Raw genomic sequence first — 21,918 nt, 5'->3', positions numbered from 1 at the left:
TAACTTTTATTTTAATATTTGAAATAAAGAAATTCAAATACCCTGCGCTCCGCCGCCCACTTCAAAAGTCAGTTTTTCCTGTGAGCTAAAGGTTTGAATTGTTCTCCAATTAGTGCTCTATCTACAACAAAAGTGCCATATGGGGAGAGCGCTGATTGGACAACAATTCAAACCATTAGCTCACAGAAAAATGTACCTTTGAAGTGGGCGGTGGAGCGCGGGTGTTAGAATTTCATATCAACATTAAAAAGTAAGTTTAAGGGCATCTTCATTACAACTGATTAATTACAATTCATCTAAAATATAACTAACATTTACCATCTCTTTAAGAAACCACATCTATAAATCTAGGCTATTTTTTTCAGCCCACGTGTTACTTGGGCTCATGGAACACAAAAAAAAAAGTTTATTTCCTACATTGAAAATTTTCCAACATCAAACCTATTATAAACACACCTTTCCCAACCCAACTAATAGTTGAATAACAAATTTCTCACAAGGCAAAACAGGAAACTTTGCAATCTGAAAATGCTCTTTCCCCATAATCCTCTAAAGAGTTTGCATAAATTTGCATGATATTTATATCTGCTGTCTGAGTCACAAACAAATGACAAATATATTCAGTCATAAATATCTAGACTTCAGTGAATATTTTTGCAGAAAATTATTTTCCCTTTAGTTTTCTTGAGCCTACACATTTTTAAACAATTACAAATATGAAACTACAAAATACAATATAACATTTGCAACTGAATTCTGCAGCACAACACAACAATTTACAATGCTGCCAATATTTTAAGTATTACATTAGAAATGTTGCAAATACTCCATTTCATGGCAGATAGGGAGGTGGTCATCCAGGAAGGAACAGCAGCTCAGTAGCTTGTTCTTGATGATTTAGTACCTGGGAGCAGCTTCTTTTAGCCCAATTATGGATTTCGCAGAGGCTGGTATATCAGCCCAAATATACCAGGCAATCCTCCTCCCGAACATGGAACTTGACAAACCCAGGCAATTATTTGGATCTCATCAGTGAGGTGCAGCCATAACCTTCTGGGCATATTGGGCAGGAAGTCCACGTCTGTTTTCCCCCATTAGCCTTAGGGAGACTTTACCCATGGTCATAATACAATACAAATATATACAGAGAGAGAATAACTCCCTGCCCAATGTACCTAGACTAATATGACTGCACCTCACTGACAAGGCCCACAAAGGCAAAAATGATCATCTGGGATTTGCTGTTATTTTGGGGCTGGACTGTTCCTTTAAGATGTGATCAGATTAATATAATTCAGGAAAGTTCTCATCTGTGAAAGGCACAAAGAAAAAACTTGGGTTTAGTGTCCCTTTAATGTTGAATTAAATATTGTTTAAATGGGCATAATACATAACAAAAAGTCTCCTTTTTTATTTGCTTTTCACAACAGGGGAGAGCTAGTTCATATAAACCATATAGGTAACATTGTGATCACGCCCGTGACTTATGGCAGACACAGCACTAATTGGCTAAAATGAAAGTCAATAGATAATAAATTAAAATGTCATGTGATCAGGGGGATGTCAGAAAATATACAGTACTCAGGGGGGGGACAGCCACTGATGAAATAAAGACTCTCAACATTTTGACAGAACTATGGAACAAACGTGAGGAATGTGGTTCCCCTAAGTCTGATATTTTCCAGGATAAAAAACTAATAAAATCTAAGTTTATGCCTCAACTCAATAAAATTCCCCAATTGGAAGTCTTCCTGAAAATGGTAATGGGAGAATTTTTGAAAATTAAGGAAAGCAAAATGTCCAATATGAGTACGGATGATACTGATGCTTTGAATTAAATTAATTCCTGGGATGATATTCTGGTTAAGCCATCTGATAAGGGGGGGGGGGGGAGAGACATTGTAATCAGGGAGAAAGAACAATATAATTTGGAAGCAAAAAGACAACTCATGGATGAGAAATGTTACAAACCCCTTTTTCTCAAATCCAACTTCCCAGTATTGGGCACAATATATTGCTTTGATCAACAATGCAAAATTAGAAGGCCTCATAAGCCAAAAAGATGGGCAATTCCTACAAGTCAAAAACCCTAAAGTGTCCACACTATGGCCCCTATTTAAGAAAGGTCTTGCAGACCTGATCCAACACTGCGGATCAGGTCCACAAGACCTCGCTGAATGCGGAGAGCAATACGCTGGGCCGCCAGCAGGGAGGTGTCAATCAACCCGATCGTACTCGATCGGGTTGATTTCTGGCGATTCCTGTCCGCCTGCTCAGAGCAGGCGGACAGGGTTATGGAGCAGCGGTCTTTGTGACCGCTGCTTCATAACTGCTGTTTCTGGAGAGTCTGAAGACTCGCCAGAAACACAGGCAGTCGAGCTCCTTTCGGAGCTTGATAGATAGGCCCCAAGATCTCTTACCAAAAGTTCACAAAAATAAGAAGAAACCTCCTGGGAGACTAATTGTCTCAAGTATTGGAAGTTTATGTGAACACGCAAGCAGATTCCTAGATCTATACTTACGTGATATAGTTTGGTCCTTACCTTCATTCATCAGAGATACTATGGACATCCTTAGTAAAATTAATGATGTATCAGTGGAAGATGATGCCATACTCATAACCTGTTATGTAGAATCCCTATATAAATCTATTAAGCATGACAAAGGATGTGGGGCAGTACATTACGTCCTTAATATGGAGACCTCAGAAAAAGCAAAACGAAATGAGTTTATACTATCCTTACTCAATTTTATTTTAAAACACAATTATTTTGTGTTCAATGACAATCTCTATTTACAAATTCAGGGCACTGCAATGGGCTCATTATGTGCCCCCACCTACGCCAATATTTATCTAGGCTGGTGGGAAAGGGAAATTGTCTTTGATGAAAGTATGCTTCATTACACTCAGTATATAAGCCTTTGGTGCAGATATATAGATGACCTATTTATTATTTGGACAGGGAGTGAGATACTCTACAAACAGTTTATATCCATACTTAACACGAATGATTTGAATTTGAAACTTATGTACAGCATGAGTAAAGAAAAGGTAAAAATTTTGGACGTGAAAACAAACTGAAAACTGACCTATCTAGAAAAGACACAGCGACTAATTCTATTTCACAATTTGAGAGTTGCCTACCTGGAAAACAAAAAGAGCCATCCCCATGGGGGAATTTTTAAGAATTAGGAGGAACTGTACAGATGATGCTGTCTTTTATGAAAGAGCCAAAGAACTAAAAACACGTCTGAGGGAAAGGGGCTACACATGCCAAATAAAGTAAAAGCCTTTCAGAAAACTAAAAGAACACCAAGAGATCAATTGTTGATTCCTAAAAAGAAAATCAACAACACTGATGAAAAAGCAAGGTTTGTGAGAACATTTAATTCAGAGCATCAGATCATAAGCGAAATACTAAATCGTCACACTGGTATTTTGAAATCTGATAAGAATCTATCCCAATTTGTGGGAGATAAGATCCATACCAGTTGGAGAAGAACTCCAACGATCGGCAATAAACTGGTTAGAAGTCACTTTATCAAGAGAAAACCGAACAATAAAAATGTAAGTGGAACATACCCTTGTGGCTCATGTAGCTTTTGCAAATATATCCACAATGAGAGAGAATTCGGTACGCTCATAGGTGGAACTAAGAGGATGTACGGATTCGCCAATTGTAGAACTAGGAATGTTGTGTACTGCTTATTGTGCGTTTGTGGCAAAAGGTACCTAGGAAACACTGCTCGTGAATTACGCACCAGGCTGGGCGAACATATAAATAGCATCAAGAACTGTGAGATTGACAAGAAGAAGGACAAAAACCTGACGCCTGTGGCCCGACACTATCTCAAATCACATGGTACTAAACCAGATTTGAAAGCATCAGTCCTACAAGTCATTAAACCCGGCATAAGGGGTGGAAATATAGAATCAATGCTATTGCAAGCGGAATGCAGGTGGATTTTTTGGTTAAAGGGACAGTCTACACCAGAATTTTTATTGTTTTAAAAGATAGATAATCCCTTTATTACCCATTCCCCAGTTTTGAATAACCAACACAGTTATATTAATATACTTTTAGCCTCTGTGATTATCTTGATTCTAAGCCTCTGCAAACTGCCCCTTTATTTCAGTTCTTTTGACAGACTTGCAGTCTAGCCAATCAGTGCCTGCTCCCAGATAACTTCACGTGCACGAGAACAGTGTTATCTATATGAAATACGTGAACTAACACCCTCTAGTGGTCAAAAACTGTTAAAACGCATTCTGAAAAGAGGTGGCCTTCAAGGTCTAAGAAATTAGCATATGAACCTCCTAGGTTTAGCTTTCAACTAAGAATACCAAGAGAACAAAGCAAAATTGGTGATAAAAGTAAATTGGAAAATTGTTTAAAATTACATGCTCTATCTGAATCACGAAAGTTTATTTTGGCCTAGACTGTCCCTTTAAATACCCTCACCCCATGGGGTTTGAATGAACAGGATGGATTTGGCTCCTTTCTATAATGTATAAATAACCGTTAAACTACCATCAACTTATAATATGTTGAAAAACCCTTTTAGAGTTAAAATTTGGAAACTGTGACACTGATATCTATGTGACTCTTATGATATAACAATGAGCTAATAGTTATAACTGCCCTACTAACAATTATTTGAGAGATTATTTCAGAATTTTTAATTGTTAACCATGTACTCACAGTGTCATTATTTATATGACACAATAACTGGTTATATTTGTTTTTTTTTTAAACATATTTTTCCTTTATTGAGGAATTCAAAATCATATACAACTTCATTTTCAACATTGAGCATTCCAAAGACAGTGAAAATATCAGCATTTACATGAGTCATCACCTTAACAATCTTACTTCTAAAAAACACAATAATGATAGCTGACAACAGTATATATAATACCACCTTGGAATCTCAAACCAAGTCTGCTCCTCTAATTTCACTCATTATTGGAGTTCCACACACACATAAAAGCAAAAGAGAAAAAAGGAAGGGAAAGAAAAAGGAAAAGAAAAGAAAAAAAAAAAAAAAAAAAAGAAAAGATAGAGAAGAGATGAAGAAGGACCTATACTAACTCTCTTTCCTCCACCCGGGGCCTCCACCCCTTCGCCTCAAAGAAACCATTGTCTCCAGAGATCAGGGTAACTCTCTGATAGAATTAATTGTAGAAAAACCGGTGAGTTACGAAAGAATTTTAATATCTGTAACTGAACCTCACTAGGTCTACTCATAATTACCTTATCCCATTTAGCAAAGTATTTTATTAATTTATTTTCCTCAAATATTAACGGATCATATAGTTCTAGTAACATTTGATAATGAACATTGTTTATAACTGATGCTATACTAGGAGCATTTTTCTCCTTCCATGTTTTGAGTATCATCTGTCTGACTAGAAGAATTAGAGTATTAATCAGAGGCTTATTATATGTTTTATTCGACACCAAGAAGAAGATAGTCAAGGGCTTTAATACAATTCTTTCTGGCAGAAATCTGTTCAACCAATATTCCGCTTGTTTCCAAAGTTTGATCATTTTTGGGCAGGCATAGAACAAATGGAAAATATCTGCTGACGGAAAGTTACATCTATAACAAGACATATCCCCCTTCCATTTAGCCATCTTACTAGGCGTTAGATAGGCCCTATTAAGAAGCTTGCAATGAGATTCTCTGACTGCCATACTGCTTGAATATTTCCTTGCCCTATCAAAGCTCTGTTACATATATGATATAGAATGGTTTCCCTGTGAGAATCTGTTAATAACAGAATCAAGTGAGCCCAAGGTCCAGGGGTCCTCGACCATAGGTTTCTTACTGTAATAGAAGTGTCTAATTTGTAGATAAGCATAGAAGGATCTTTTATCCAACTGAAATTCTCTAGTTAGTAATTCAAATGATTTTATATGATTTGATACTGGATCTACTACCTGCTTCAAAAACCTCAGCTCATTAGCATCCCACTTCCTAAAGGCTGGAGATTCGCAGCCACCCTTAAAATCAGGATTACCCCTGATCGGTAAATAACGTGAAAATGTGTTTTCTATGTTTAATAATTTACAGATTTTATGCCACGCTAAAATAACATTCTAAAAAGTATGTTTTAATAGAAGATCCCGTACCTTTGCTGGGTGGGCGGTGTGTAACAATGCCTTAAGGACAAATGGCGCTATGATACCCCCTTCCACATCAGAGCTAGCAATAAAATTTGCTCCTGTGAGCCAGTCCAGGGCAATTCGGCCGAGACATGCCAGATTATAGTTTGTTAAATTTGGGAGAGCAAATCCACCCAGATCTTTGGGGTGCATTAATCTCGATAATGAGATACAGGGTTTTTTTGGGGCCCAGAGAAAGATGGAACAGGCCGAATTAAACTTTTTAATATCAGCCCTCTTCAGAAATGAAGGGATATTCTGAATAAAAAATAATAATTTTGGAAGCGTCCGCATTTTGATCAATGCTATTTTTGCAGAGAGTGACAAGGGGAGTTTGCTCCATTTCTGAAATTCGGCTAGACAACTTCTCCAAATGGGAGCAAGATTCATATGGTACCATTGCTCTGGGTTTGCTGAAAGATTTATTCCCAGATATTTAATGGATTTATCAATTACTTTAAAGGGGTTTTGAGTATAACTCTTTCTATTCTTTATAATCCAGAGAATCTCGGACTTGGATAGATTTATTCTGTACCCAGCAAATTTACTGAATTCTGATAAAATATTAGTTAAGATTGGGATGTTTTTAGCAGAGTTTCTTATATAGAAGAGGATATCATCAGCATAAAGTGAAAGTGTAACTTTATGTTGTTTTATTCTTATACCTTCCAAAATCTCTCGGCTCTTCACCGCCAGAGGTTCGATGGCAATATCAAATAATAATGGCGAGAGAGGGCACCCCTGTCTTGTTCCCTTATGCAAAGTTATTGGGTCAGATAACACATTATTGATACTAAGAAAAGATATTGGGTTCTGATAGAGTAGTGAAATATATTCGTAGAAATGACCTGAAAAACCAAACTTATTGAGCGCTGTTAACAAATGATCCCATAGGACAGAGTCGAAGGCTTTTTCTGCATCCACCGTTAACAACGCAAAGTCTTGCTTCTGCCCTGACCCCGTCCTATGGGATGCTAAAATATATTCGATTATTGTCATAGCCCTTCTAATATTTTTCTGTGCTGACCTGCCGGGAATGAATCCGGTTTGATCCGGATGAATCACATCCCCTATAACTTTTTTGAGACGGTTGGCTAATATATTTGCCAATAACTTGTAATCGCTATTGAGAAGAGAGATTGGTCTATATGAGTCCATTAGATTAGGGTCTTTTTCCTTCTTTAAGATAAGGGTAATATTTGAGGCGGTGAAGAACCGAGAGGGTCTAGAATGTAGCAGAAAATATTTATTGAACAGATCTGTAAGAGTCAGAACAATCTCCTCCGATAATATTTTATAAAATTCAATCGGTAATTGATCGGGCCCAGGTGCTTTCCCCAAAGCTGCCTCTTTGATTGCGGTAAGTGTCTCCTCTATGGTAATCTCACTATTCAAGACATTTAACTGAACTGAGGTGATTTTTGGCAGTTTAATGCTTTCCCAAAAAGATTTTTTTGCCTCTTGGTCAACTTCTGCAGGAGAGTATATTTTCTGAAAGAATAGTTGAAATTGCTCAACAATATCTTTCGGAGTATTATACTTATTACCCTCTGATATAATTGTTCCTATATAATTGTTTTTCCTCTTACTTTTAGAAATATTTGAGAGCATTTTAGCAGTCTTCGGGGAGAAAGTACCAAATATAGCTTTATTTTTCATATCTTCCTGTATCTGATTTTTAGCTAGAAAAGTCTCTCTCTCACTCTTAGCCCTTTGATAACTGTCCCAGTTATCCTTATTAGGATTATCAGTATATATAACAAATTTATTTCTAAGATAATTATTCAGTTGCATTTCTCTCGCTCTAAACTTCCTTTTCCTTTTAACCATATATGCCTTAATTTCCCCCCTTAGACAGGCCTTTGCGGCCTCCCAAAATATTTCTGTTTTAGGAATATAATCCTTATTCTGATATACATACTCCTTCCATTTCTGAGTCAGCCAGTTTCTGAAAGGAATATTAGAATATAAAAAACTAGGAAAGAAAAATTTAGCCTCGAGACCGGCCCCCCTGTTCCTCAACTGGATAGAGAGGGATATAATAGCATGGTCAGATAGAATTATGTTCTTAATATCTGTGTTCATCTCTAATTGGAGTAATCTTTCAGATACCAGAAACATGTCTATCCTTGAGAAGGTACGATGTACTTTCGATTCACATGTAAATAATTTCTCGTCCGGATGTTGAATTCTCCAAATATCCTTTAATTTGAGACCTTTTGAAAAGGAGGTCAATATTTTGGTCTCTTTTCTTGATCTAGAAGAGCCCCCAGTTCTCAGTCTATCCAGTTGAGGGAGAAAAACACTGTTAAAGTCGCCCCCTATAATCAATTGAGAATCTATATAATTCATTAATTTTGCATATAATCCATCCCAGAAATATGGCTGACACTCATTCGGGGCATATAGATTGCACAGCGTATACTGACACTCGTTAATCTCTATTCTCAGAATAAGGTATCTTCCCTCCACATCTCTCTCTTGCGAAATTAAATTAAAATCAAGATTTTTATTAAAAATACATACAACTCCTCTCTTTTTTCTGACTGCTGGTGTTGCAATCACCTCCCCAATCCAACTAATTTTTAACTTTTCTGCCTCCTGCAGGCTCAGATGGGTTTCCTGCAGGAAGACAATATCCGGTTTGTAACTTTTTAAATGATGTATAATTTTTTTCCTTTTGGCAGGGGAGGAGAACCCACCCACATTCCAGGATAGTAAGCTAATTAATTTTTTCATCTATGGAGATTTATCACTTAACTCTCATTATCGTTACAACATCTTAACCGGGACATAGCCCCAGGAGGACAAGAGGAGGAGAGGAGAGAGCATCCATAACAAACGAGGGGGAGAGAGGAGACAAAGAAAAAAAAAAAAAAAAAAAAAAAAAACAGCAAGAAAAAAAAAAAAGACAAAAACAAACACCCTGACAGATCGGTACAATACAGTCACTGAGACAAGAAAGTTTATACCCAATAACTGATAAACTCATATAAAGCTGCCTAAACATTATTCAACTGTGTTTTTATTGTTATCCAAGAATTGTCTGACCTCCTCTATTGAGTTCAGAAACATCACCCTATCCTCTGAAAAGATTTTAATTTTGGCAGGGTAGATCATGGTCGCTTGGTGACCTGCATTTATTAGCTTTGAGCACCATGGAGCCATATTTCTCCTCCTATTGGCTGTTTCAGCGGAGAAATCCGAGAATAGTAAAATACGTTCTTTATTAACCTCTACGATGGTTTTCTTTCTATAATATGCTAAGATTCTCTGCTTGTCTTGAAAATTCAGTAATTTTACCAGAACTGGTCTTTTAGCTTTTATGGAGTTCTCCTTATTTAAATATGTACCCAACCTGTGGACCCTTTCTACCATAATCTCTGTACTAGAAGGGGGCATACCGAGCAGTTCTGGTAACGTGCTCTGTACAAATTTCATAAGATCTAGAAACTCGGGGCTCTCAGGGAGACCTACAATCTTTAAATTATTCCTCCGTGACCTGTCTTCTAAGTCTTCTAAACGAGATTGCATAGCTACTATACTTTTGGCCTGAGAGTTTATTCGGGATTGTTGTGCCTGTTGCAGATCATCTAGATCGGAGATCCTATTTTCAATCTCTGCAAGTCTACTAGAAACTAGTTTAAGCTCATTTGTTAAGGTAGTTAGTTCTGCTTTGACTCCATCAAACTGCGGCATAAATAGGTCCGATATTTGTTTAACTAGATTATTAGTGTCAATTAAGGTGTTACAGCCAGGTGAAAAATCAGATGCAACGGTCTCTGTGCTGCCAATACTTGACCTGGGCTTTCTATCCTTGCTTTTAGGTGGCATTGTACCAGAATCGCTCCTACTGATCCCTAAAAATTTATCCATAAAAGTGAAGTGATAAAAAATAAAAAACAAAAGTGTAATACACGACCAACTAGTGGTGTAAAGTGAGTGATGATTGGTGCAAGAAAGAAAAAACAAACAAGTGATAGGCTGCCAAGAGAGGCAGTGGAGATAGAAGGTAAAAATAGAAAGAAAAAAAAAGTGCAAAAGTGCAGAATAGAAAGAAGAGAAAGAAGAAAGGATTGGGATATTAGTGCCTAAATATGTGAAAAAAAAAAAAGAAAAGAAAAAATGGTGCGAATATACTTCAAAATGACTCAAGGGGATCAATATATACTGCTGTCGCTCTAGATCAAATGGATTTGGGAGACTTCAACCTAGTATTCACTATGTCAAAGTGATCACCGGCTATATATCTGGCTAAAAAAAGCTGATACTAAAAAGAGACACTGAGGCTAGCTTAAACAATGGTGCCCCTTATACAAAGAAAAGTGGGTTCGTTAGATCATCCTATCCAACCTTTTAGACCTGGAATCTTTATATACCACAGATAAACTTAGCTATGTTATTGCTTTAGGTGAAAATAAATATATATGGTCTATTACTGAGAGAGAAAATTGAAACAGGCAATTTATCCACATATAGCATAAAAAAAGATTTGTTCTAAGGCACAACCCATCTAAATCATATATTATACATAAGAATTATGACATAACACAACATATTCCTATATCTAAGTCTTATCACTTGCTATTATATGGGAGCGTATCCTAGCGAGAGATTCAACACAGACCCTAAATAGCTCTGATCGTTACTGAAATATCAATGCATTACAAAGACTTTTCCTGTAGACCAATAGTAACTTAATCTAATTTCAGTTTCTAGGTCTACAATTGCCTTACATTAGTTTCCATAAGATATAAATCACACAAAATGACAAACAGCAAGGAAATGAAATCCGAGAGATAATAAGTAAAGGAGAAGGGGGACCAATACTCTTATAATCGTTAAACACCGGTCCCAACAAATATATCTTGTGGCTGAAGTCCTGCAGGTAGCCCTGCTGTAGGCAAAGGAAAGCTTCTCTTTAATGTCTCTAGCTAAGTCCTGAGCCGGCAACTCATGATATATCCAGAGTGGTTAACAACTTGATATGAAACTTGAAGAAAGGAGCCCACAGTCCTACCGGGTAGGGGAGCACATCACAGTTCTCTTACTTTCAAATTACAAAGATGACAGTTCACAACCGGGAACCCCCCTGTCCTACCAGACGGGGGCTGACAGCACCGAATCCTCAATCTCAGAGTGAGCAGGTAAAAGTTCCGCTGTATAACTGCATAGTAGGTTAGTGTAAAAGAGTTGAGGAATATTATCACCCCCTAATATATTTAGGGACCCTCTCTCTTAACTCCTTCTTTCCCTTGCAAATAGCTTCCTTCACTGCTTTCTGATAGCAAATTCCATCAGCCGCAACACCCGTCCGCCTGGGACTCAAGCAACAAGTTAACCTCAGTCTTGTCCCCCCTCCTATCCCATGCCAGGCCGGCACATAAGCAAGCAAACAGATATAAAAGTATAAAGTATACTTAACAGCCTTGTTCCTGGGGTTCTGGGAGGGGGACCGATGTCCTATTCAAAACTTGGAGATCAGCGTTAGGTGATGTCCTCACTGCGGCATTGCCGACATATCGCTCCTATCCTGGGACTTGAGTCTGTTATAGACAGGGTCAGCTGCCTCGCCTTCCTCAGGTCACCGGGGTTCTGGGAGCACTGCCACAGCAAAAGCGGTTGTTTCTGTGCTGATTGCACCGATCGTGACTCTAGCCACTGAGTCTTGATGGCTGAGGGACTTCCTTATCCTGAGCTTGCACCTCAGAAGGGAAAAGGCACCCCTCCGAGCCGAACAGGCTCCCTGGCCAGGATTGGTGAAGCCTCAACGGCCTGGGATAAGCTGGGGGCAGCCTGAGTGTAGCTGGTTCACAGAGCGCGCCAAACGCAGACGCCTCGTCAAGCCCCTCCTACTAACGGAAGTCTGTAGAATGGGCCACAACTGGTTATATTTGTAATCTATAATTTATTATTTTAAAATCAACCATGAATTATGATCACTCCTGTGTTTAGATACCGTTACAGTGTTGTTGGAGTCCCCTAGTAATATAGTTTTCACAAATATATATAAAAATTAGCGCTCTTTTAAATTAAATATATTTCAATGACATAGAGTAGGAGTACATAAACTCTGCTATCTCCCATGCAATCTGATTGTAATCTTGAATTTATACACTTAGAGATGCTATATTTTAGAATAGCCACAAGCCTTTCTTTTATGTGATGGATAATGATTGGGTGACGATTTGTTTCAGGTATAACTATACAACCGGTCTTTCTTCATTATGTGATGATACCATGATAATATAGTGCACATGTTGTGTTGGTTTGTGCATAGTAACTCAGTTTTCATTCATTTATTTGTATGTTTATTTTCATCCATCCATCCTGTCACTTTGATACGTTTTTCTGTGGTTACTGGTATGACGTACTTATGGACATACTGTTTTTTGCTAAGTTATTCACTCACGTTCTGTGGTGTGAATGCTTTAAGTATATTAACTTGTCAGATTACGGCAAATATTTAATTGATTCATAGTAACGATGGTCTTGTATATTATGTTAATAATCGGATCACCCCTGTAGTTTTTATGATGACTAGTTTGCCATTATTTGATTGGCCGTCCTCTATCACATGATGTTCTCTCACCCAATAGTATTAAGGCTAACATGATAGGCTTTCAACAGGGGTGCATACCATTTTTCACCCCTGATTGGCTAAAAGACAGTTTTTAAGCAGTGGGGCTTTCCTAACTCGGGTTAGCCTTTGACAAAACCGGTTAACGGCGAAATGCGCATCAGGTGTATCCTTTGAGACCAGTAGCTGCAATTATTGCCAATATTTTTGTTTTCTATAGCTATCTTGTGTAGCTCATTTAATTTGCAATGGTTACTACATAGACCGGCACTTACTTGCTTTGTGACTGCATTATATAGCTTAAGTGTTGTGAGGTTAATCCTCTATTTTAGATAGAGTTCCTTTGCAGCACTTTAGCGTTGTGTTTGTGCTAGTCTGTGTGGTGTCCCCCATTTGACTATTATATTTAGTGCCTTCTTTGCGAACTACTGGTACTCTATATCCTATTAATCTAAGTTTTAGTACACACAATGTTTGATACATACTTTTTTAGTAATTAGTAATAAATGTTAAGTTTTATATTTCTTTACCTTTGTTGGGATATCCCTTGCCAACAATAGTATATGTATAACATATCTTATTGAGTGCTCTTGAATTGTCCACTTTTCTCTCCTTCTTTTTGTATACTTGACTTTTTTGGACAATCAGCACCCCCCCCCCCCCCCACGCTCTATTCTTGTTATAGCAACTTTTCCAACTGCATCTGTTGGATTTGTATATCGGATACTAATTTTGTAGTGGGGTTTAATAGAATATCCTTGTTCCCTAAATTACTAATATTTTGGATGTCAGAAGATGTTTAGATACACGGTAATCACAGAGGTAAAAAGTATATTAATATAACCGTGTTGGTTATGCAACACTGGGGAATGGGTAATAAAGGGATTATCTATCTTTTTAAACAACAAAACTTCTGGTGTTGACTGTCCCTTTAACTGGTACGTGAGCAGTTGTCAATCAGTTCCTTTTCTTATTCCGATGTGTATAGTGGAAAAAAACAAAAAAACAGCCAATCAGCAGCATCATTACTGAGATCTCGTGGGATTTTCTTGAGTCATGAAAGAAAAAAAATCTGGGTTTAGTATCCCTTTAAAAAGTAAACAGTCATTTAGTTTACATTGTTTTCAGACAAGTGGAGGCTTTTAAACCAATGTAACTATATTATGCAAACACATCTAAATGCAGCAGGACACACATTTTATGGCAGATGGGGGCACATCATATTTTCTTTAGGGACTGGATCAGGAACATAAAAAATGCTACTGAATGATACACATATAAGGACAGTTACATTTGACATCCATAACAATATATAGACAAGGATAGCAGCAATATAAATGCCATACTGACAATAGGATATTAACACAATTATGTAATTTTATTCAAACTTCGAATCCCACCGTTCAAGGGATTTAACTAGTTTTGCTTTTTTTTTTTTTTTTTTTTTAAATTTGCAGTTTTTATTAGTTTTTTGTAACAAGAGAATAAGAGATACAATAACTGTACAAGACAATCGTACATCCAATGCAAATACACCAGGACATAAAAAGTAAGCAATATAGTCATAACGTTAATACCAGCATTCCAAAAGGACGTAGAGTAACGTCGAGAGGGGGTGGTGGAGAAGGGAGGGAGGGGGGGGGAAGGGAGAGGAGTATGCTAAGAGGCCTTTAAGGGGAGGGAAAGAGTCATGGAAGGAGCCAGTTCAGATACACAAGGGTAAGGCTAGGTATTCTGCCAAAGTGATTGGGGGTGTACTTTCACCTAGGTGTCAAAGCTGGGGAGCTAGAGAGTGTTAAACCTATTTTTCCAATCGGACCATACTAGTTCGAAGAAATCAGTCCTACCAGAGGCATAATAAATACTCTTCTCCATGGAGTATATGTAAGCCATAGTGGATACAATATCCGACCAGGCTGGGGGGAGGGATCTTTTTCAAGATCTTGCTATATTAAGTTTAACTGCCGACAAAAGATAAATACTAAGTGAACCATAATGTTTGGGCAGTTTGGATGTGCCTAAATGGAATAAGGCTGTCTCGGGTGTTCTAGGTAGGTTGATACCTAAGCTGGCTAGCGTAGAGAAGCATTTGTTCCAGATAGGTTTGAGTCTGGGGCAGCTCCACCAGATATGGATCATGTCCCCTATATGTGAGCAGTCTCTCCAACAGGTGGGGGAGGATCCAGGGAAGATCTTCGCGAGTCTAGCTGGGACGTAGTACCAATGCGTGAGCACCTTAATGTAGGTTTCAAGGATGGTAATGCAATGGAGGGTTTTCTTCGTCAATAAGAGCGTACGTTGCCACTCTGTGAGGGGTTTCGTGAAGTCTAACTTCCGTTCCCATTTTAGAATATGTTGAGCTTTGTCAGCTGGGACAGCACCTTCCATAAGGGTGTAGTGTAGGGATAGTGGTTTGCCCAGCCTAAGCCCCTGTTGCCATCGAGCTTCCCAGATGGTGAGCTGCCGAGGCGAAGAGGGTTTGAAACCCCACCTTGACAAGAGGCTAATAACTCTTGAGTATTCAAATTTCATATACAGGGGTGTGGACGGAGAAACATCAAGTTGGTTGAAGGAGGAGAAGGTTATGGGAGGCGAGGTAGACCAAAGGTCCACCACTCTCGTGACACCCAGCCTAGCCCAAGCAATCGGGTGTGAATCAGGTAAACCGGACAAGAGGCCGGCTATGGAAGTAATTGGGGACGGGTGGGGGGCTACCTTAGGGCTATGTCGTAGATGGTCCCAGGCGGACAGGCATTCCCGAATAATCAGGTTAGAGGCGCCTAGGTTCCTTCTACAGTGAGGTGGAGTCCATATTAGGTCCCTCAGGGCAAGATTGTGCGGTAGGGAGGCTTGTTCAATTGTCCTCCATTTGCAAACTGACTCCTTAACTCCCCATTGGGAGATATGGGTGAGCATAGCGGCATCCGCATACCTAAAAATAGAGGGGGAAGCGACCCCACCGTGTATTCTAGGGTATTGTAAAATGTTATGGGCAACTCTAGGGGGCTTACCCTGCCAAATGTATTTAGTACAAGCGCTCTGGAATTGTATGAAAAGGGTTCTGGGAACCCTGATTGGGAGACAGCGAAGGGCGTATGTAAATTTAGGGAGGTAGCACATTTTTAGGGCCGCTATGCGCCCTAACCAAGAGACACATTTGAAGTTCCATCGCAAAGGGAGGGACCGAAGCTCGGTCAAAAGGGGTTTGAAGTTATCTTCAATAATTTGGGGGAGAGAGTTGGACAATTTAACACCAAGGTGAGAGATATACTTATGACTAGGGATAAACTTATAATTTTCGCATAGGCTTCTGGAGACCTCCTCAGGGAACCCAGATGTAAATAATTCTGACTTTGAGTGGTTTAATTTATAGTACGACATGGTACTAAATGTCTCGAGGAGGGACAGGAGTCTCGGGATCTCGCTCAAGGGTCTGGAAAAGAACAGGGTAGTATCATCAGTGAAGAGGGCCACCTTGTGAACCGTACCGTGTAAGGTGATTCCCGAAATCTCTTTATCTGCCCTAATAGCCGCGGCCAAAGGCTCCATGGCTAGCGCAAACAGAAACGGGGAGAGGGGGCAACCCTGTTGGGTGCCATTGGAGATAGAGAAGGGGGTGGGGTCAAACCCCACTCCTCTTACTGAGGCTATTGGGGAGGAATATAGGGCCTTAATTGCGAGTATAATTTGCGTGGGGAACTGGAAGTTCTCTAAGACCCGCCAGAGGTACTCCCATCTGACGCGGTCAAAGGCCTTCTCAGCATCAAGAGAAAGCACCGCAAGTGGTCTATCCAGTCTAGGAGGATGTCAAGGAGCCTCCTGGTGTTGTCTGGGCCCTCTCTCCCTGGAATAAACCCAACTTGGTCCGGGTCAATAAGTGCTGGGAGCAACTTTGCTAACTGGTTAGTTTTGCTTTTCAATCGATAACCCTACTACAGATTTCATGTGCTTAGTATTCTTCATTGTATAGATATAAGTTAAATATAAGTATGTGCAGTTCAGTCATCCACCAATAGTAATTTTTTTGTGATTTCAGTGTAAGGTATCACCAATCAGAAGCTGTACATTTAAGGAACACAAATATAATTGTCTCATTGGAAGAACCACAATAATAGAGAAAGTCCTACAAGGAAAGACACACATCATAGTCAAAACAGAATCATTTGGCAAATGTTCACAACTAAATACACAAAAGTAAATATAAACATTATATTATATCTGTAACAAATGTAGGGCTAGGTTACAAGTGGAGCGCTAATTCATTGTGCTCCCACAAATTGGGAAATTTGCGAGTGCACAATAAACAAACAGCTATTACAAGTAGCGGTAGCAATTAGCGCTTATAAAATTAACCAGAGATCAGAACTCTGTTAAATTTAATAAATATCCACAAAGTGACCCCAAACTTAAAGGGACATGAAACCCAAAAAAATGATTTCATGATTCAGATAGAGAATACAATTTTAAACATCTTTCTAGTTTACTTCTATTATCTAATTTGTATAATTCTCTTGGTATCATTTGTTGAAGGAGAAGCAATGCACTACTGGTTTCTAACTGAACACATGGGTGAGCCAATCACAATCGTTATATATATGCAGCCACCAATCAGCAGCTAGAACCTAGGTTCTTTGCTGCTCCTGAACTTAACTAGATAAACCTTTCAGCAAAGGATAACAAGAAGAGCAAGCAAATTAAATAGTAGGAATAAATTGGAAAGTTGTTTAAAATTGTATGTTCTGTCTAAATCATGAAATATTTTTTTTTGGTTTTATGTCTCTTTAAGTGTAATATATTTTAATAAAACATAAAGCTAGCGGCATCTTTATTTTTGAATAAAATAACTGCAAACGGCTTTAAACTTGGTGGATGTGGGGTGCCTTTACATTGCAGCCTATGAAAACTGTGTGTTCCCTGTAAATATATATGTGTATATTTGTCTATATACAGTTATATATTTAAATTTGCTGCCATCGCTGCGCAACTTATTCCCTTCCCTGTGCTAGTTCTGATGCCATGTATGATGACGGCATCAGAAAAAGGCTCCCATTGGAGCCTATTGAAGGGCGCTCTCATGAGGGCAATGCTTCTCAGCAATGCCAATGCAAGCTCGCGTTCGCATTGCTGTCAACTTGTAATACCAGCACACATTAGCTTATGCGATATGTAGCGCTCCACTTGTAATCTGGCCGTTGATGTAGAATAGCATGTTTCCCTCTTTAAGAACAGAATATTTAAATATCCATATGAGATGCAATAAGGTCACAGGTTGCTGTGCATAGTTTATGAAATGTATCCTGCTCAACAATAAAAATGTTTCTAACTTAAAAATACTTATTTCTAATTTATTTCAGTATGTGAAAAATAAATATGACCTTTAAATCTCTCAGTTAGCTCTCGGTTCCGAGATATAGCCCATTTATGACGATGTATATGACGTGGCGCACCTAGCGGCCTTGTAAGGAACCTGGCAAACCTGAGTATAGGAATGAGGAGTCACTAGGCTAGTGGTTGAAATGCGTATGAGTAATGTTACTGGTGGGGGGGCATCAATTAATTCTTGGGAAGGAATCTTTGTTGGTAAGAAAATTTGTGAACTTATTACGGATGAAATCTTCGGACGAGTCCTCAAGGGTAATGAGAAAGCAGCTTGAGAGCTTCTAAAGGTGTTGTACATGGGTAACTAAAGAGCTGGAAACTATATTGAGCGTGTGAACAACCTTCTAGAAAAGTATCATCACTTAGGCAGCAACATGTGACTCAAAATTCACTTTCTCAACTCACATCTGGAACAGTTCTACCAAGACATTTCAGGAATGGAACGAAGATATCAGGGTAGGTGGAACACTTCTATGCTTGCTGACTACTGTATGACAGTGGCAAGAGATGCCCCAGAAGAGGAGAACAAGCAAAGAGAAGGTGCTATAGTGAATAGGCCACTATTTCAGATAGTACTTTCAATTACTGTATGTTTTTTCATTTGCGATTGATTGAATGAAAACAATTTTCATTTATTTTGTATCAAGAAAATATCAGATTGCTATAATATTGCTTTTAACTATAACTATATTACTGATGCACAAGTATCGTATCTCAAAATGTAAAGCGAAAAAAAATTCTGAAGTCATATTCATTTTACGTGACCCAAAATTAGTAAAGTATGACTATATTTAGTAAGGAAACAAATTCAAAATATTTTTTTGTTGAACAGTGTTTTTCAATGTGACATAAAGGGACAATTAACTCAATATGTATCTACTATCTATATGACATAGCAGCAGTTAAATGGACATGAAATTCATAATGAATCTTTTATAGATAAAACAGAACATGCAATTTTAAGATAATGTTTAATTCACTTATTTTATCAAATGTTTTTAATTCCATTGGTATTCTTTGTTAAAAGCATACCTAGGTAGGTTCAGAAGCAGCATTACTGTGAGATAACTGCTGATTAATGACTGTGCACATATGCCTCTTGTTATTGGCTCACCAGATTAGTTCAGCTAGCTCCCAGTATTATTATTATCAGGTATTTGTAGAGCGCCAACAGATTCCTCAGCACTATAAACATAGGCAGCATACAAGGTAACATTTAATGGGATCAAGTGAGTAGAGGGTCCTGCCGAGGGTTGCACTGTTGTAGTCGGCTCTTATGAAGGTGAACTACAAACAGCTGGGCTCATAGACTTACATTCTAAAGGGATAGCAAAGGAAAGAAAAGGTTAGTGTAGGTTGTATGCATCCCTGAACAGTAGAGTCTTTAGGGAGCAATTGAAGCTTTCAAAACTAGGGGAGAGTCTTGAGAGTTCCACAAGATGGGTGCAAGTCTTGTAAATGGGAATGTGAGGAGGTAACAAGAGAGGAGGAGAGGAGGAGATCATGAGCGGAGCGAAGGTGACGGGAGGGAGAGTATCTGGAGACAAGTTCTGAGATGTAGGGGGTGCAGTTCAGTTTAGGGCTTTGCATGTCAGAGTGAGAATTGGGTGTTTAATCATGGAGGCAAGAGGAAGCCAGTGAAGGGCTTGGCAGAGAGGTGCAGCAAGATGAAGAGCGACGTGTAAGGAAAATGAGCCTGGCAGAGGCATTCATTATGGATTGTAAAGGGACTAGGCAGCAGCTAGGGAGACCAGAGGACGGAGTTGCAATAGTCGAGGCGGGAAAGGATGAGAGAGTGGATTAAAGTCTTAGTTGTGTCTTGTGTAAGGAAATGTCTCAATTTAGATATGTTCTTAAAAGGACATAATACTCATAAGCTAAATCACTTGAAACTGATGCAGTATAACTGTAAAAAGCTGATAGGAAAATATCACCTGAGCATCTCTATGTAAAAAAGGAAGATATTTTACCTCACAATTTCCTCAGCTCAGCAGAGTAAGTTCTGTGTAAAAAGTTATACTTCAGTTACTGCTCCCAGCTGCAGGTAAAAAAAAATAAAAAAGTGAAGAAATGAACAGCAGTCAATCAGCATCAACAGTGCTGAGGTCATGAACTCTTTTACTGTGATCTCATTAGATTTGACTTAACTCTCATGAGATTTCATTGTAGACTTCCTTAACCTGAATAGGGAAATAAGATGAGAGTGCACGATGCTCATCCTTTCAGTTGTCCCAGGACAGACATACTAATTTGCTGCTTAGAAGTCCTTTACAATGGGATTTGGCTACTGAGAAACGTTTGAGGTAAAATATCTTTCTTTTTTACATTGAGATGTTCAGGTGATATTTTCTAGTCAGCTTTTTACAGCTATGCTGCATCACTTTCAAGTGTTTAAACATTTGAGTATTATGACCCTTTAAGTGGAATTGCTATCGTGGAGCTGAATTTTTCTATGTGTTTAAGGTGTCTGAAAGGGTTTAACGCAAAGTATTTTGTTTTTGTACTTTTATGTCCCTTTGAACATGTTAAATATATTTTTTATGGATGAATTAAATTTAAAGTGAAACTAGCAGGAAGGACATGGTTGTGTGGAACAGATACCTAGGTATCTATATTTTACTGCTGACAGAAACAACTCCAACTGGAAAAAATGAATGTTAATTTTTCATTTGGAACAGAGAAAATAAATATTTTGAATACAATACTGGCCTTTAATATATTGCTTATGTGAACAGGTGATTCCCATATAAGGCTACAAGCATTGTGCTTGCTATAAACATACACAGGCATAGTCTCTAATGAAGCTGTAGGTTTATATCAGAAGGAATGTGGATATGTGTTATTGTAAAGCACAAAGCTATAGAGTACAAAAGATGCACCCATGTAAGAGGGCAAAATCTGTCAGTAAATATTTCCTAAGGCACAGAGAGCAGTCCTTAAAATAATCTGTCTTTTAATCTGTGCCATCCTGACCATCTGGGAGTCTGCAATCACTGCATTCTCACTAGTCAGACTCTGAACTTGGGGACTCCCATATGGTGACATCCCAGACTTCAGCTTTAAAATCTTAATGAAAGATTGAAAGGGCAAAAATATAGAGACACTCACGTCAAAATTAAACTGTCATGATTCAGATAGAGCAGCAATTTTAAACAACTTTCTAATTTACTTCCATTAACAAAATGCGCACAGTCTTTTTATATTTACACTTTTTGAGTAATCAGCTCCTACTGAACATGTGCAAGAATTCACAGAATAAACGTATATGTATTTGTGATTGGCTGATGGCTGTCACATGATACAGTCGGAGTGGAAATAGACATAAATTTATCATAAAAAAATAGTGAATTGATTCTCTTCTGCACTGCATCACCACAAGCTATAGGCGTCCTTGCCTAATACAGGTTTTTGGCTTCAGGATACAGCCCTTGGGAGGCTGAGAAATGCGTTGACTGTATTTTATTTGCTCTTTATTAAAGTTTATCATCACACCTTATTGTGTACTGTAATTCAAGCTATACCTTCATCCTCCCTCTTGTTCATACTAGAGTTTATGCTGTGAAGGGTTCCTGATTTTTGGGAGATCAGGTTGCTGGACAACTGTGAGGTTCCAGTTAACCTTTATAGGCAGGGACGAAACTACAGGGGGTGCAGAAGTCGCAATTGCGACTGGGCCTCCAAGGGTGGGGGCCCAGCTTAAAAAATCTTTTTTAATTTTTTTTTTACAATAAAAATCGTTGACCTACCACTGCCTGCACTGATATCATGTGAGTGTGACATGATGCTTCA

At 38.5% G+C, this 21,918-nt stretch overlaps 1 long non-coding RNA gene across 1 annotated transcript in view; it reads right to left on the bottom strand.

Annotated features, from left to right (window-relative positions):
* Positions 1-1,079: 1,079 nt before the first annotated feature.
* The window catches only part of LOC128641339 (uncharacterized), an 85,577-nt gene continuing 64,738 nt past the window's right edge, over positions 1,080-21,918 (bottom strand). The window contains exon 3 of the long non-coding RNA XR_008399474.1: positions 1,080-1,310. This is a non-coding gene — a long non-coding RNA (uncharacterized LOC128641339). The remainder of the gene's footprint in view (positions 1,311-21,918) is intronic.

The sequence above is a fragment of the Bombina bombina genome, chromosome 10, assembly GCF_027579735.1.
Source record: "Bombina bombina isolate aBomBom1 chromosome 10, aBomBom1.pri, whole genome shotgun sequence".
Lineage (NCBI taxonomy): Eukaryota > Metazoa > Chordata > Amphibia > Anura > Bombinatoridae > Bombina > Bombina bombina.
This window is presented reverse-complemented; position numbering and strand designations above follow the sequence as displayed.